The 14,359-nt window shown below is 35.0% G+C and overlaps 1 long non-coding RNA gene across 1 annotated transcript; it reads left to right on the top strand.

Moving 5' to 3' along the window:
* Positions 1 to 947: 947 nt before the first annotated feature.
* Positions 948 to 1,972, top strand: LOC104096244 (uncharacterized). The gene is made up of 3 exons (XR_686282.4): positions 948 to 1,115; positions 1,367 to 1,519; positions 1,659 to 1,972. It is a non-coding gene; the product is annotated as an uncharacterized lncRNA (long non-coding RNA).
* The last annotated feature ends 12,387 nt before the right edge of the window (positions 1,973 to 14,359 follow it).

Here is a 14,359-nt window from a genome sequence, read left to right as displayed (position 1 = left end):
ATTAAACACCCATAGTTTATCCTTAATAATATTTTGTAATTCACAATATACTTTTCCCAAAATAAGTTTTCTAACTTTCTCTTCATTCTATATTCGTTGTTCACTCTTTTCTTTACAAAGAAACTTTTTAACTTATAATCTATTGTAAACTTTTAAACGATATTTTTGTCATTTTAGTAAAAAACAACTTATCAGCAATTTTCTTACCAAGTACATCAACTGTTTATTATCAGTTTCAATAATTTTATCAAAATACGTAAATACTTATTTAAAAATTCAGTTTCAAACTTATCAGTTGTTTACGATCAGCTAATCTAAACAAGCTCTATGTGTAGTGGATTCAATGTCTCCTGTGAGGCATTTAGAATGATTAATCCTACTACAGTACGAGATTTGCAGTAGTGTTTAACCAAAGCAATTTCAAAAGCAAAATATAAAAAGGAAAAAGTCAGGGGTTTACGTGTGAAAAGGAAAATAAGTGCTGGAAAATGTCAGTCAAATGTCAATTTGAAAGGATTTGAAAAGTACGAAAGAAGCCATAGAATTGGAGTTTAATCAAAATGGAAACTCCTATGTATGTAGTACTATTTTGGGAAGGAAGAAATTTAGACCATTTGACAAATCTTTCCCTATCTTGACCGTAAGATCATAATCCATCCAACGATCAAGGTTTAAACTATAAATCAAATAGTTAAGAAATTTGCCTTATTTTCTAAATAAAATTAAAATATCCCTAGGATTCTTTTCTTTTAACTTTTCATGGCTATGAAATTTGAATGACCTAACCTTATTTCCCTTTCCCTATGTTATCACTATTTTAGTAAATTACAGTGACTGACAATTTTGATCATTAAAATGGTTTATTGCCCTTTTTTACAATGTCTTTCTATAAGAGAGGATTTCCCCCTAGCTACCCAAATTATTTACAAATTTCTTCTTTGCTTCTCCATATTTATTCATTAGTAAATTTTCTACCTTCCTCTTCACAATAATTGTTTTTGTTGGTTTTTTAAGAGAAGAAAGAAATTAAAATGGTAGGAGAAGGAAGCAAAAAAAAGCCATTGGAGGAACCAAGTCATCAAAATCAATGTTTAAACCTCAGAATTAAATCCCAGGTTCATCATTTCATATATATATATATATATATATATATATATATATATATATATATATATATATATATATATATATATATATATATATTTGTTCTATTTTATTTTTTTAATCAGCAATGATTTTTTTTCTCTTTGAATCTTTTTTTGAAGATGAACAAAAGAATAAACCAAAAATAAAGTCATGTTTTTTATTTGATATTTATTTATTTTTATTTCTTAATTTTTGGTTTTCTTTTTAACTTTTTGTGTAGGATGGTGGAGTTGCTCACTTTAAAGTCAAGTCTAATACAGTTATGAAAGAGATATTCATGGCATACGCTAAGAGTAAACAAATTTTGGAGTATAAAACATTTAGGTTTTTGTTCAATGGCAAACGCCTTTACAATAAGAAGACTGTAAATAAAGTAAGTTAGCCTTTTAATTTGCATAAAATTATTTATTGTTAACACGATATTTTAACACTCTACATGTTCATATCCCGCATGTCTAATTTTCTTCTTCTTCTTCTTCTTTTTTGTATGTTTTTTGGACAATATAATGAAGTCGGGATTGAAGAATGGTGATGAAATTGATGCTATGATGTATCAACACGGAGGAGGGCATGTATGTTGTGTATTTGAGACGATAACAACAACAAATTCAGTGTATTTTCACGAGCTGTGTTTCTGAGACAATGAATACATTGCAACTTGGCTATTTTCTACTTTTTATTAGAGTTTCTGAAGAAACAAAAGTACTATAGTGGTATTGAATAGTTCATGTGCCCAAGGAATGTCAATTTTTTGTAATATTTTCTATTTAATATAACTATCTTAGTTACTATGCTGCTTTTTGAGCAGGTTGTAAGTCACTATTTATTAGAGGGTTACTATTATTTTCTTTTTTAAAAAACAATTGTTGTGGATTTCTCCAATGATTTTTATTGCACATTTCCCTTTAACTTTTAAAGGATTATCTTACTATATTTTTTGTCACTATTAGTAGTACATTATATGGTGTCAATCAGAAGTAGAAAAGAATATTGAAAAGAAATAGAAAGAAATATCATAGGATGAGATTGACAGAAGCACATAACTTGGCCTCATATAATGTGGTTTCAGTTACTTATTTTCCATACTTGAAAATTTTAAATATAATTTGTTTTTTACTACTAAAAATGTGAAAAGTATGGAATGCAGATTTATTTGCTTCGAAATAAAAGCTTTTAGTGAGGATTAATACACTAAATCTTATGATTTGTGAAATGTTTTTTAATTGGTAGCACCATAACACTAATAAATTTAAACCAAATTCACAATTGTTCTCACAAAAACTTAAAACAAAAAAAAAAAACTATATGAAAATGTCCAAAGATTTCAAACTCCATGAGAGAGGAAAATTTTCATACTATAAATGGTTATACTCTTGTTCCAAGGAAAATGCAAGATGACATGAAGTAACACATAAAGAGAGAAAACGCCAATGCTGCAAGATTTGAACTGATAGACAAAAAGCTTTAATTTAACACCATTTTAGAAATTTGACAAAGAAAAAGAATAATGAATTGGAGGGTAAACAATAAGGTTGTGGTGGTGTGTTAAGTTGTCCTTCTTTCTTAATCAGAGGTTTTGAGTTTAAATTCTGAGTATGAAATCGTCTTTGTTAGGGAGCATTTTACCACCCTTCCTCCCCCCACAAAATGTGTCCATCACTGATCCGGATTTAGTAGGTCGCAATACGGGTAAGGAACACAGGAAGAAAAACAAAAAAATGAATTAGATTGTAAAAGAGAAAAACCTTTTAATGAATTTGTTTCCCTTAGTTTCCCTTCCAAACCCGAGACTTCTGGTTAATGATGAAAGAGTACTTATCACTCCGCCAAAATATTTGTCGGTGCTTTTAATGAATGTTTACTATAGAGTATTGTCTTTCAATTGATTTTTCACAGCATAAATGCAGATAAATCATATCCCAATTTTCCCTTCCTAACTTGAGCATGTGAATTGCTCAAATTTAACAGCTTGTATGGATTGTTGTTACATTTATTTTTTGGGTCAAAGGTTCCCTCTAAGGGGATAAATAGATATGTCAAACAAGTGCAAAGAGGGGAACTAGGCCAAACCTCTTCAACACAGATAAAATTTGACTAGATCATAAAAGATAAAAGAAGAGGAGGATTGCTCCTTACACTTGAGCTCACAAAAATAAAGGAGACTAAGTCTTAGAGAACTTGGTAAATATATAAGGAAAATTCAGCCGAGGTCAAATATGAAATTGCCCTTCTTAACTCTGAATCTAATGCTGGGCATCCCAACTTCCTCATGCTTCAATGTGGATATAATGTGAGGTGGTCGGTTTATAGCCTCAGTGAAGAACATGTCTCTTTTGGTATGTTCAGCTCGGTTGGCAAGGAGATCTACTATAGAGTTTCCTTCTCTGAAGATATGTTGTAGACATGTAATAAGTCAGATAATTTGGTCAAGTATTAATTGTTAAGCGACCGTGCTAAAACCACGGAACTCGGGAGTGCCTCACACCTTCTCCCGTATTAACAGAATTTCTTACCCGGTCTTCTGTGTTCGCGGACCATAAATAGAGTCAATATCCTCGATTTGGGATTCTAAAATAAACCGTTGACTTAGGACACCATAATAGTTATCCCAAGTGGCGACTCTGAATTAAATAAAATTGAAAATAATATATGGTAAAATTGGAATTGGCCTTGCAACCTCATATGGCTAGAATGGTCCCTGAGAATACCTCCACCTCAAGCATTTCCGGTTCCTTTGCTACAACCATCCATCAATTTGAATTCATTAACGAAAGGTTTGTTCTATTTCACAAGCTTAAATTCAAGCTTGGGTAATATTATCCACTAAGTGGCATATGCCAATTAAAGTAGAAGGAAAATGAATAGAAGGAAACTGAGATCAAAGGATCGGGTGCATCAGATAAGCTATTTGATCCATTGTGCTCCTAATAGAGTTTCTAATTCCTTCAAATTTGTAAGTACGCCTATACAATTTGTAAAGTTCAAGTTTCCTCATCATCATGGAAATAGAGAGGATATCACCGGAGGAGAAAAGGATAGTATCATCTGCATAGCTAAGATATGTGATTATAAGACTGCCAGTATCAATAGAAAAGGAATTATATTGTCCATGGGAAGGTGATCTAACTACATTCCCAATTTAAATCCATAACCATTGTAGAGATTGAAAAGTAATTATTCGATGGAATTTTGTTGGTTGGGTGTGAATGGTTGGTCACACATGTGATATTGGGAGTATAAATTATTAAAGAATGATGGTGGGATAAATAGTCGAAAAATGGTGGTAATTAGATAAACTAATTATATGGTTAAGAGATGTAGAAATTTATGCCTACCATGTTTGATAAATTGTCTAAATGGCCTAAACTATGGAATTGTTACAAATGTTGGTCCCATGGGCGGTTGATATTATAGTTTGAAGTTGTTTAGTGTAGTTGATTATTGTAGTATCATTAAGGTGGCGCATTTCGAGTGTGTTGGCTAAATTTTCTATCTTAGAATCGAATTCCATAATGTCCCCGTAAGTATCAAGTATGGTTGGCTTCGGGGTTTTTAATTAAAGATTCGCCCTTTATCAATTGGAATTGATTCTCATAGCTTTTGTTGATTGTATCGAACTAATTGTGGTTAGATTCGAGCCATTCAGAGCTGGATAACTGAGAAAAACAGTTCTACTATTTGATAAAGAATTGCTTTGATTGAGGTAAGTAACACTTCTAAACTTGGTTCTGAGGGTATGAATCCCCGAATTTGGTGTTATATAAATTGTTTGAAGGTGACGCATACGATAGTTGACTAGCATGTGGACGTGCACCATTGAAATTGTGACTTGAATAAATTCTGTGAAGTTGTAAGAATCAGGTTATTATCCGAACATTTCCCACATGTTAGGGAAATTGGGCTAAGTCACTTATTAAAGATCATGTTTAGGCTATGTGCCGATATTTTGGGACCCATGGGGTCGTGTTGCTGTTAAATTAATTATTTTAAAAAAATGTACATTTCACATTCAGTCATATTCATCCATTGTGAGGATATTTATGGGTTCGAGCTGCACGCCGCTGCAGACCATATTGCCTTTATATATATTATTATTATTATTATTATTATTATTATATTGATCGGGGTTGCCCGCCTGCAGCAGGCCTTATAGGCTTTATTATTATTATAGGATCGGACTGCACGTCGCAGTAGGCCATATCGGCTTTATATAGTGCTTGGGCTGAAGGAGCCCCTCCGGAGTCTGTACACACCCCCAGTGAGCGTAGATGATTATATATTCAGGATGGACTTTTCAGGGCATGGACTTGCCTTACTTATTTATAGTGTGATGAATTTTCCTTCGACATGAAACTTGTCCGTATCATTTACATTTGGGGATAAATTACCCCAAGGCTCGATTAGCCTTATGCGGTACTGAGTGACTGACTGTCAGTCGATGTGTATATATATACGGGATGGAATATCCATGGGCTGGATTGGCCATAAACAGTACCGAGTGACCGAATAATTTGTGACTAGTATTACATGAGGTCTTTCTACTCAGATGTCATATTCCTCATATTATGTAGTATTGATCTATTTCACTTGTACTGAGTTTAACTGTTGAACTTGAAAGAATGTCTACACTTCTGTACCATTATTTATACTGGACTGTACCTGTGGAGCTCGTCACCACTTTCATTATAGAGGTTAGTCTTGCTACTTATTGAGTTGGTTGTACTCATACTACACTCTGCACCTCGTGTGCAGATCCAGGTTCTTTCGGACACGACGACTGTTAGATCTCAGAATGTTGTCAGTTGGAGACTATCAAGGTGCTTGGAGTCCGCTGACCTTGACTTTATTTCTTTTAGTTATTGTACTATTATATACTTTCAGACAGTGTTTTATCAGTTACACTTTGTATTCATATTAGATGCTCATGTACTTAGTGACACCGGGTTTTGGGAGTGTTTATATCTGTATTTGTAAGATTTCTTCCGTTGAATTTAAATATTATGTTTTCAAACTTAAAAGATATGGTGGTTTATTGAGATTGTCGGCTTTCCTAGTATTGAGATAGCGCCATCACGACAGGTGAGATTTTGGGTCGTGACAGTGCGTAACTACTAGTTATGCTTATGTCTGGGTAGTTTTAGAACCCAATGCATGAACTATTTGGAATTTTTGCACTATACCTGTTAAATTAAAATGCTTAAATAATATTAGAACATGTTAGAGAAATTGTGAGAGGTAGTTAATGAAATTCGTATTACTTTGTATATAAATCCTTAATCACGTTAAGTCAAATGCTTATAAAGTATCCTTCTCTTCTTGTGGAGCGGGTCGAATGCCTCGATAGTAGATAAATGCATCTATGGATCGTGTCGCACATCCCTCAGCAGTATACACGTTACTCCGGATCGGGCCGTACGACCTTGGCATAAATCGTGTCGAACAATAATACTTGTTGTCTTGATATTTTGTTGTGGCTTGTAAGATTACAGCCTTTAAAAGGAATGACTTATTTGGATATTATATAATTCCGAAAGAATTAATTGCTCCTGCTTGTTGAGAAAATTGAACTTATTTACACATCTAGTATTTATTTAAGATTTTATCTGAATATTATTGACCCATAGTAAGGGTCGAAGTCGACCTCTCGTCACTACTTCTTCGAGATTAGATTTGATACTTACTGGGTACACGTTGTCTACGTACTCATGCTACACTTGCTGCACTTGTTGTGCTGGATCTGAGACAGGTGCATCAGGCGGTCCTACCGTTGTGCATCCCCGATATCCCGAGGCCTAGTGGTGAGCTATTTTCCCTGAGCCGTTCCGTAGCACCTAGTATCTCTCTTTGTATTTGTATTCTGTCTATTTTATGTTCAGTCAGTATTTAAAATTTTGAATAATCTAATAGATTCTCATACACTTGTGACACCAGGTCTTGGCACATACATTAGTAAAGTTGTGGTCTTGAATTATCACTTTGGTTTTATTTATTTAATCCTTTTATTTTCTTAAATCTTGCAAATAAGGAAAGCTTAATTGCTTGGAAATTTATTAATAGAGGAATAATATATCTAATTCACTAGTTGGCTTGTCTAGCGGTGATGTTGGGCGCCATTACGACTTATAGGTAAAATTGAGTCGTGACAATATCAGAGGTGGATGGGTGACTCAAGGGGTACGCTAGTAAAGCCTTGATTTAGGCCCCTCAAAATCTTTAGGCCCCAAAAAAATTACATAGTGGGTTTATGATTTTATTTTACTTTAGACAATATTAAAGTTTACGAAAAAATAAATAAGTACAATGTTTATGTAAGAAATAAATAAAGATTGTCTCTCTTTAACATAAAAACATATTAGAACTTTAAATTAAACTACTTAAATCTTTATATTAGTAAATATATTTTTTAGAACAATATCAAGGTAATATATTGTAATACATACCTAATATCTTATTTTTTTAATTATCCCTTACTAACATAATTAATAATATTACTATATAAAATTAAGGTTTTATGGCATTTAGAAATGTTATACTCTAAACAATAAGTATGAAAAAAATGATAACACTAATTTTTTGCATGTGTGTATACATATGTGAATTCTAATTTAAAAAAAGTATAAAATCTCTTATGCAATTGGTCTTAGGCCACTAATTCCATTGAGCCACACTTGTTTGGATCCAAAGAATATACTGTCATAATCCATTTAAAATTATTATTCTTTAGTACTATTCTCGGGTCTACTAGGGATCACGATACCTATGTGGTGTGACAATCCACAAACCTGGTCCCATACTAAATAACAGTCATGCTACTCTGATGTGATGACCCGATAGGTCATTTATTGTTTTATCCTTCATTTCTGTTATTCGAGACCTCGAATAACTCCGTTTAGCCTTTCTCGGTTTGTGTGCGCAGCTAGTGTCCTATTCCCGGAAAGTTTTTATGAGAAAATTTATGAAAATGTGAAATTATGTCTTAAAACTTATATAAGCGTAAACGGACCCAGATCAGTATTTTGATGGTCCCGGTGGGTCCGTATCGTGATTTGGGACTTGGGCATATGCCCGAAATTGAATTAGAAAGTCCCTAACTTGATCTAACGTAATTTGTTGAAAACTAGAAGTTTAAAGATTTAAAGAATTCTTAAGTTTAACCATGAGTTGACTTTGTTTCTACCAGTTCAGATATCAGTTCCGGAACTTGGTATAAGTTCGTTTCAGTATTTATAACTTGTCTGCAAAATTTGGTGCAAAACAGAATTTATTTGACGTGATTCGGACGTCGAGTTGAAAAATTGAAAGTTCTTAAGTTTGTTTGAAAACTTCCTTTATTTTGGTGTCTGATTCGTGGTTTTACGTGTTATTTTGATATTTTGATCACGCGAGCGAGTTCGTATGATGTTATTATACTTGTGTGCATGTTTGGTTTGGAGCCCGAGGAGCTCGGGAGAGTTTCAGATAGGCTACGAATGATTTCGAAACTAATTACATAATCGGGCTCGGGGGTGAATGGGTAATTTAGTTTTGGTCCGAATCTCGGATTTTGACCAAGCGAGCCAGAGGTTGACATTTTTGGAGAACTGTAAAGATCTTAACTTTATGTATTGTAATTACTTTCCCTAGCATTGTTTGATGTTATTGAGTCGATGTTTGTTAGATTCGAATCATTTGGAGGCGGATTTTAGATAAAAGGCCCCGGTTGAGCTTTGATTGCTTGCGTAGCGAGGTAAGTGTTGGGTCTAACTTTGATTTGGGGAAATTAGGAACCCTTAAGCTATATGTTGTGTAGCAGCGTATATGCTAGGTGACGAGTGTATATATGCAGTCAAATTACATAATTTCATGCTTTTCCGTATTTCGTTGATTATTTTGTTTCATGTCTTAACTGTTACATGCTTTAATTGCTTCCTATCCCTTAACTTGCTACCTATCAATTATTTCTCTCATATTAAAATGTTCGTTTCTTCCATGCTTCCATAATTAATTGCTACTTGCCTTAATTGTCGTACTTGTACATTTTAATTGTCATGTATTTGGCTTGCCTCGTTGCTTGTATTAATTGTAGCATTCCGTGATTTGATATGAGGTTCCTTTACGGATTTACTTTCATATTTCTTTAATTGTAGAGATTCTTGTGATTTGAGTTGTTAAATTGATTGCACTTATTGATTTTATTTATGGATCGGGTTGCATGCCGCAACGGATGAAATAAGGGATGATTGATATTGATATGATGGGATAGGGTTGCACTCCGTTGTAATGACCCAAACGGTCGTTTTGAGCTCTAGCTCGTCATTTGGTTGTTTGAGGCCTGGAGTAGCTTCACTTCAGGTATTATGACTTGTACGTGTGGTCGGAATCGAATTTCGGGAGGTTTGGAGTTAATTTGGGGAGAAAATTCTAAATTCAGAAGCTTTAAGTTGGAAGAATTTACTAAGGTTTGATTTTTAGTAAGCGACCTTAGAATCAGGAATTTAAGATTTCAATAGGTTCGTATGATGATTTCGGACTTGGGCGTATGTTTGAGTCAAGTATCGGGTAGCCCGGGAGTATTTCGGCGCCTATTATGGCAGGTTGGCATTTTGAAGGTTTAATAATTTCTTAAGTTTGGGTTGGAGTGAATATTTATGTTATCGACGTCCGTTTGGGATTCTGAGCCTGGGAATAGTTCCGTATAGTGATTCTAGTCTTAGGGGTGCGTCCGGATGTGGATTTAGAGGTCTGTAGGTTGTTCCGGGGCCATTTGGCGAAAGTTAGAAATTTGAAGGTTTTGGAAAGTTTGACGGGGAGTGGACTTTTGATATTGGGGTCGGATTCCATTTTCGGTAGTGGGAGTAGGTCTGTAATGTCAATTATGACTTGTGTGCAAAATTTGAGGTCAATCGGATTTGATTTGATAGGTTTCGGCATCGAATGTAGAAGTTTGAAGTTCTAAAGTTCATAAAGCTTGAATTGGGGTGCGATTCATAGTTTTGATGTTGTTTGATGCTATTTGAGGCCTCAAGCAGGTTCATGTTATGTATTAGGACTTGTTAGTGTGATTGGACGGGGTCCCATGGGCCACGGATGTGTTTCGGGGTAGTTTAGGACCAAGTTTGGCCAAGTTGTTGTTACTAGTGCTGATGTTGTTCTTCGCGAACGCGAAGGGGCTAACGTGTTCGCAATGAAGGAAATTGGACTGGGCCATTTGTGCTTCGCGTTCGCGACTAACAGAACGTGTTTGCGAAGGTTCGAGGGACAAAGCTATGCCTTCGCGATTGGGGTATCGTGTTCGCGGAAGGAAAAGACGGACTAGGAGAGTTTGGTCTTCGTGTTCGCGGTAGGGAGGATGCGTTCGCGATTGGCAGCCTGGTAAAGCATCACGTTCACGAGGCCAGGCTCGCGTTCGCAAAGAAGATTTTGGATCCTGAGTTTGTTGAGCTTCGCGAACGCGAGGACAGTGTCGCGTTCACAAAGAAGGGGCGACTGTGCCAGTCAGACTGGTTTTAAACGGGGTTTGGGTTCATTCCACCCATTTTCCACACGGCTTAGGCAATATTTGGAGCTCTTCAAGGAAGTAATTTCACCTTCTAATGCAAGGTAAGTGATTCCCACCTATTGCAAGCTAAATACTTGGTTTATATATGGATTTAAACATGGAAATTAGTAGAAATTTGGAATTTTGAAGAAACAATCTAGAAAATGGTATTTTTGGATTTTGACCATGAAATTGGACATGAATATACTCAATACAAATCGTAGGAATTAATTCCATATGAATTTATAAATTTTCCGGATAGAAATCTGAAATTCATTTTAAAAATCAATAGTGGGACCCACGTCTCGAACACCCATTCCGATACGAGTTCAACTATACAAAAATTATCGAATTTCGACATCAGATTGGCTTTCAAATCCTCAATTAAAGTTTTGTTTGAACATTTCTACCATTTTCAATCCAATCTTTACCCATTTGATCTCAACAATCTTCCCATAACCTTATTGGTACAAGCATGCATAACTAATACTCTCACATGCAAGAATCACACTCACAATCACCCATCTTTACCGAAACTCGAAATTGAAGAATAGGGGTTAGAACCTTACCTCTTGGGTGAAGATCTTGTGATAATTCCTTGTTGGATTTCAAAGCTTGAACAAGATTTTTGATGAACAAAGCACTTGAGCTTCTTCTTCTCTCTAAAACACTCTAACTTCTCTCTAAAATCATCAGATAATTCCCCCAAAATAAGCCCCAAAGCCATATTTATCAAAATGGGATTGCGTTATGAAAATAGAAAAATTAACCCTCCGAAATCGGGTCTGCGGTCGCATAATGAACCGCAGAATGGGTATGCGGGTCACACAATGGTTGCAAAAATCGGTGCCCAGAACTGGGCTGTTCTGGTCCATTCTGCGACCAGTTTGCGGTCGCAAAAGCAGTTTTGCGATCGCATAACTATTTTGCGATCGCAGAATTGGTCGCAAAATCGCATATTTGCAGCCTTTGGTAATTTGGTCATAACCTCTTGTAGGAGTGTCCAAATGACGAACGGCTTAAAGCGTTAGAAACTATACTCGAAGGACGTTCATTTGATAGGTAGAACATCACATAATTCCTTATATATAGGTATATATGCTTTATCAAAGTTTGATCTTGTGCATACCCATATAAAACTTTAGTCTATTATAAAATTTTCCAACTTGACTTAGATTTAGGCCTCTACCGAACTTTTACTAACTCCCAAAATTTTCAAAAATTTCGCGAGAGTTTTCTTTGTAACTGGGCCTATCCACCTGCCAGAGAATCCCAGAAACCAATCCTAACAATACATACATAGTCCAATCAACGTAACACAACATAAAAACAATACTGACAGTGGCATCATAAGCAATATATTACTAGAAAAGGAACGCCATTAACATCAACTATTCAGGTGAAACATAACTCATAGCAGGTAAGCTCTCAACATCTTCATATAACACATAAATGAACGTTTAAATTAAAGATGACATTTTTGGGTCATCACAATTAGTTATGGGTATTAGAACACATATTGATTGATTTGCACATTGTTTGCATAGTTTTGGATCGAAAAGCATCGGTTTGAAGTGTTAGAGTGGCATTGGAGCCGGCTATGGAACTTCGGAGTGAGATAAGTCTCTTGTCTAACCTTCTAAGAGGGAATTTACCTCATAGGTGATTTAAATTAATATTTTCTGCTAATTGTGGGGGCTACGTACGAGGTGGCGAGAGTCCGTGCGTAGCTACTAATTATGCTATGTCCGGGTAGTTTAGGACCCAAATCATGAATTACTTGTAATGTTTACATCCTTTGTTAATTGAAGTACTTGAATCATATTGAAAATTATTAGAGGAAATAGTAAAAGACCGAAATTTCACATACTTAAATTTTTGTGCGAATTACTAGACCGTTAATAGAAATTGTACATCCTTATGTGTTAGCCTTGTGATAGCTTCTAATTCCAGAGGTTCATAAAGTGTCCACCTTTTTTGTGGAGCGGGCTAAACACCTCGACAATATAGATGCATCTATAGATCGTGCCGCTCGTCCCTCGGCAATGTACACATTATTTTGGATCGGGCCGAACGACCTCGGCAGAATCGTGTGTTACATCGTTAGTAGCCCGAATATTCACGAGCAAATCCTCCCACTGATGCCCAACATTTTATTTGGTATTCCTTATTTATTTGATAATGACACTTGACATTCTTCTGAGTTGATATGGTAGAATACAAGATTTAGAAATTTGTGCTTTAAAAGAAATATTTGGAAAATTTTGTAACTTACAGAGTTATCCCATTATTCCGTATGCTTCATATCCGCTCTCACTTTTATTATGTTATTTTATTGGACCTTTAGTAAGTGTCGATGTCGACCTCTCGTCACTACTTCTTCGAGGTTAGACTTGATACTTACTAGGTATTCGTTGATTTACGCACTCATACTACACTTGCTGCATATTTTGTGCAAGTACATATGTGTCTAGTGGTCTTTTGGGCGTAGAGGCGCGGCTATTGCGGGAACTTACGGTGAGCTACATTTCATGTTACGAATCCACAGCATACAGAGTCTCCATCAAGGTTATTTACATTCTCCTGTCTAGTTTGTATTCCAGACAGTGGTTGTATTTTTATCATATTTCCTAGTTGATACTCATGTACTTGTGACACCGGATTTTGGGGGTTCCTACTGGATGTTAGTATGGTAGTTCACGCAACTATCATTGTTTCACCCTATAAATTTTATTTCATACCATTTAATTAATGGAAAATTATGATTTCAAAAGTAATAGAAATGAGTAATTAAATTAGAAAATTATCATTAATTTTCTCGACGGCGACGTTAGACGCCATCACGATCTATAGTAGATTTTTGGATCGTGACAGCCGCAGCTGATTTTATATGGTATGACGATTTCAGCAATGGTCAGCATGTATGGTATGACGAATTCAGCAAACAATTTACTTGGGAGGTGCAAAATTTGGAATTCACATTCGATATGAAGTTGTCGAAGGTGAGTGATTGTGACATGGTGCTCGGTATGTATTGGACAGATACATTCTTATCAGTTTTATTTTTCTTCCTTATGTATAGTCTTTTTTATTTTTCTCTCGATTTTACTTTCTAATTTCAACTCATATTCTCTAAATTAGTTAATCTTTTTTATCATATTTGATTGATCCATATATCATAAAATAAATTTTTTTATGTCTGATTTTTTTAAACTAAGAAATTCCCGGGACATGTGCCGTAAGGTTCAAAACTCGATGAATAATCGGCTCTCTCCTTTATTATTTTTATTTAATACCATATTTTTGTACATGGAAGAGCTTAATACCCTGACATACTTCTGGATCAAATCAGTTCGCTTGTTTATAAATCACGTAATAAATTTAATTGTATCATTTTATTGGCAAACAACTACCTCCGTCAAAAAACAAACTTCTGTTGACATAATCACAAGGGTAAAATTGACATTATCTTTCCAAAACGTGGCAATTTGTATTCGTTGTATTCGTTCCAAAAAGGAGGAGTTGTATTCGTTGTCCAGCAATTTGTTTTCGCAGTTTGTTTATTTCATCTCAGTAATTTTACGTAGAAAAGGAAAAATAATTGCAAAGGGATAGGAGAATGAAATTAATTGGAATTTCAAGACTTTTTTTTAATTCAAAACTAAAAATTGGTATTGTTGGAAGAAAGCTTAAGGT

Source organism: Nicotiana tomentosiformis, chromosome 9, assembly GCF_000390325.3.
Source record: "Nicotiana tomentosiformis chromosome 9, ASM39032v3, whole genome shotgun sequence".
NCBI classification, from domain to species: Eukaryota; Viridiplantae; Streptophyta; class Magnoliopsida; order Solanales; family Solanaceae; genus Nicotiana; species Nicotiana tomentosiformis.
The sequence above is the reverse complement of the archived record's forward strand: the minus strand, read 5'-3'. Positions and strand labels throughout refer to the sequence as shown.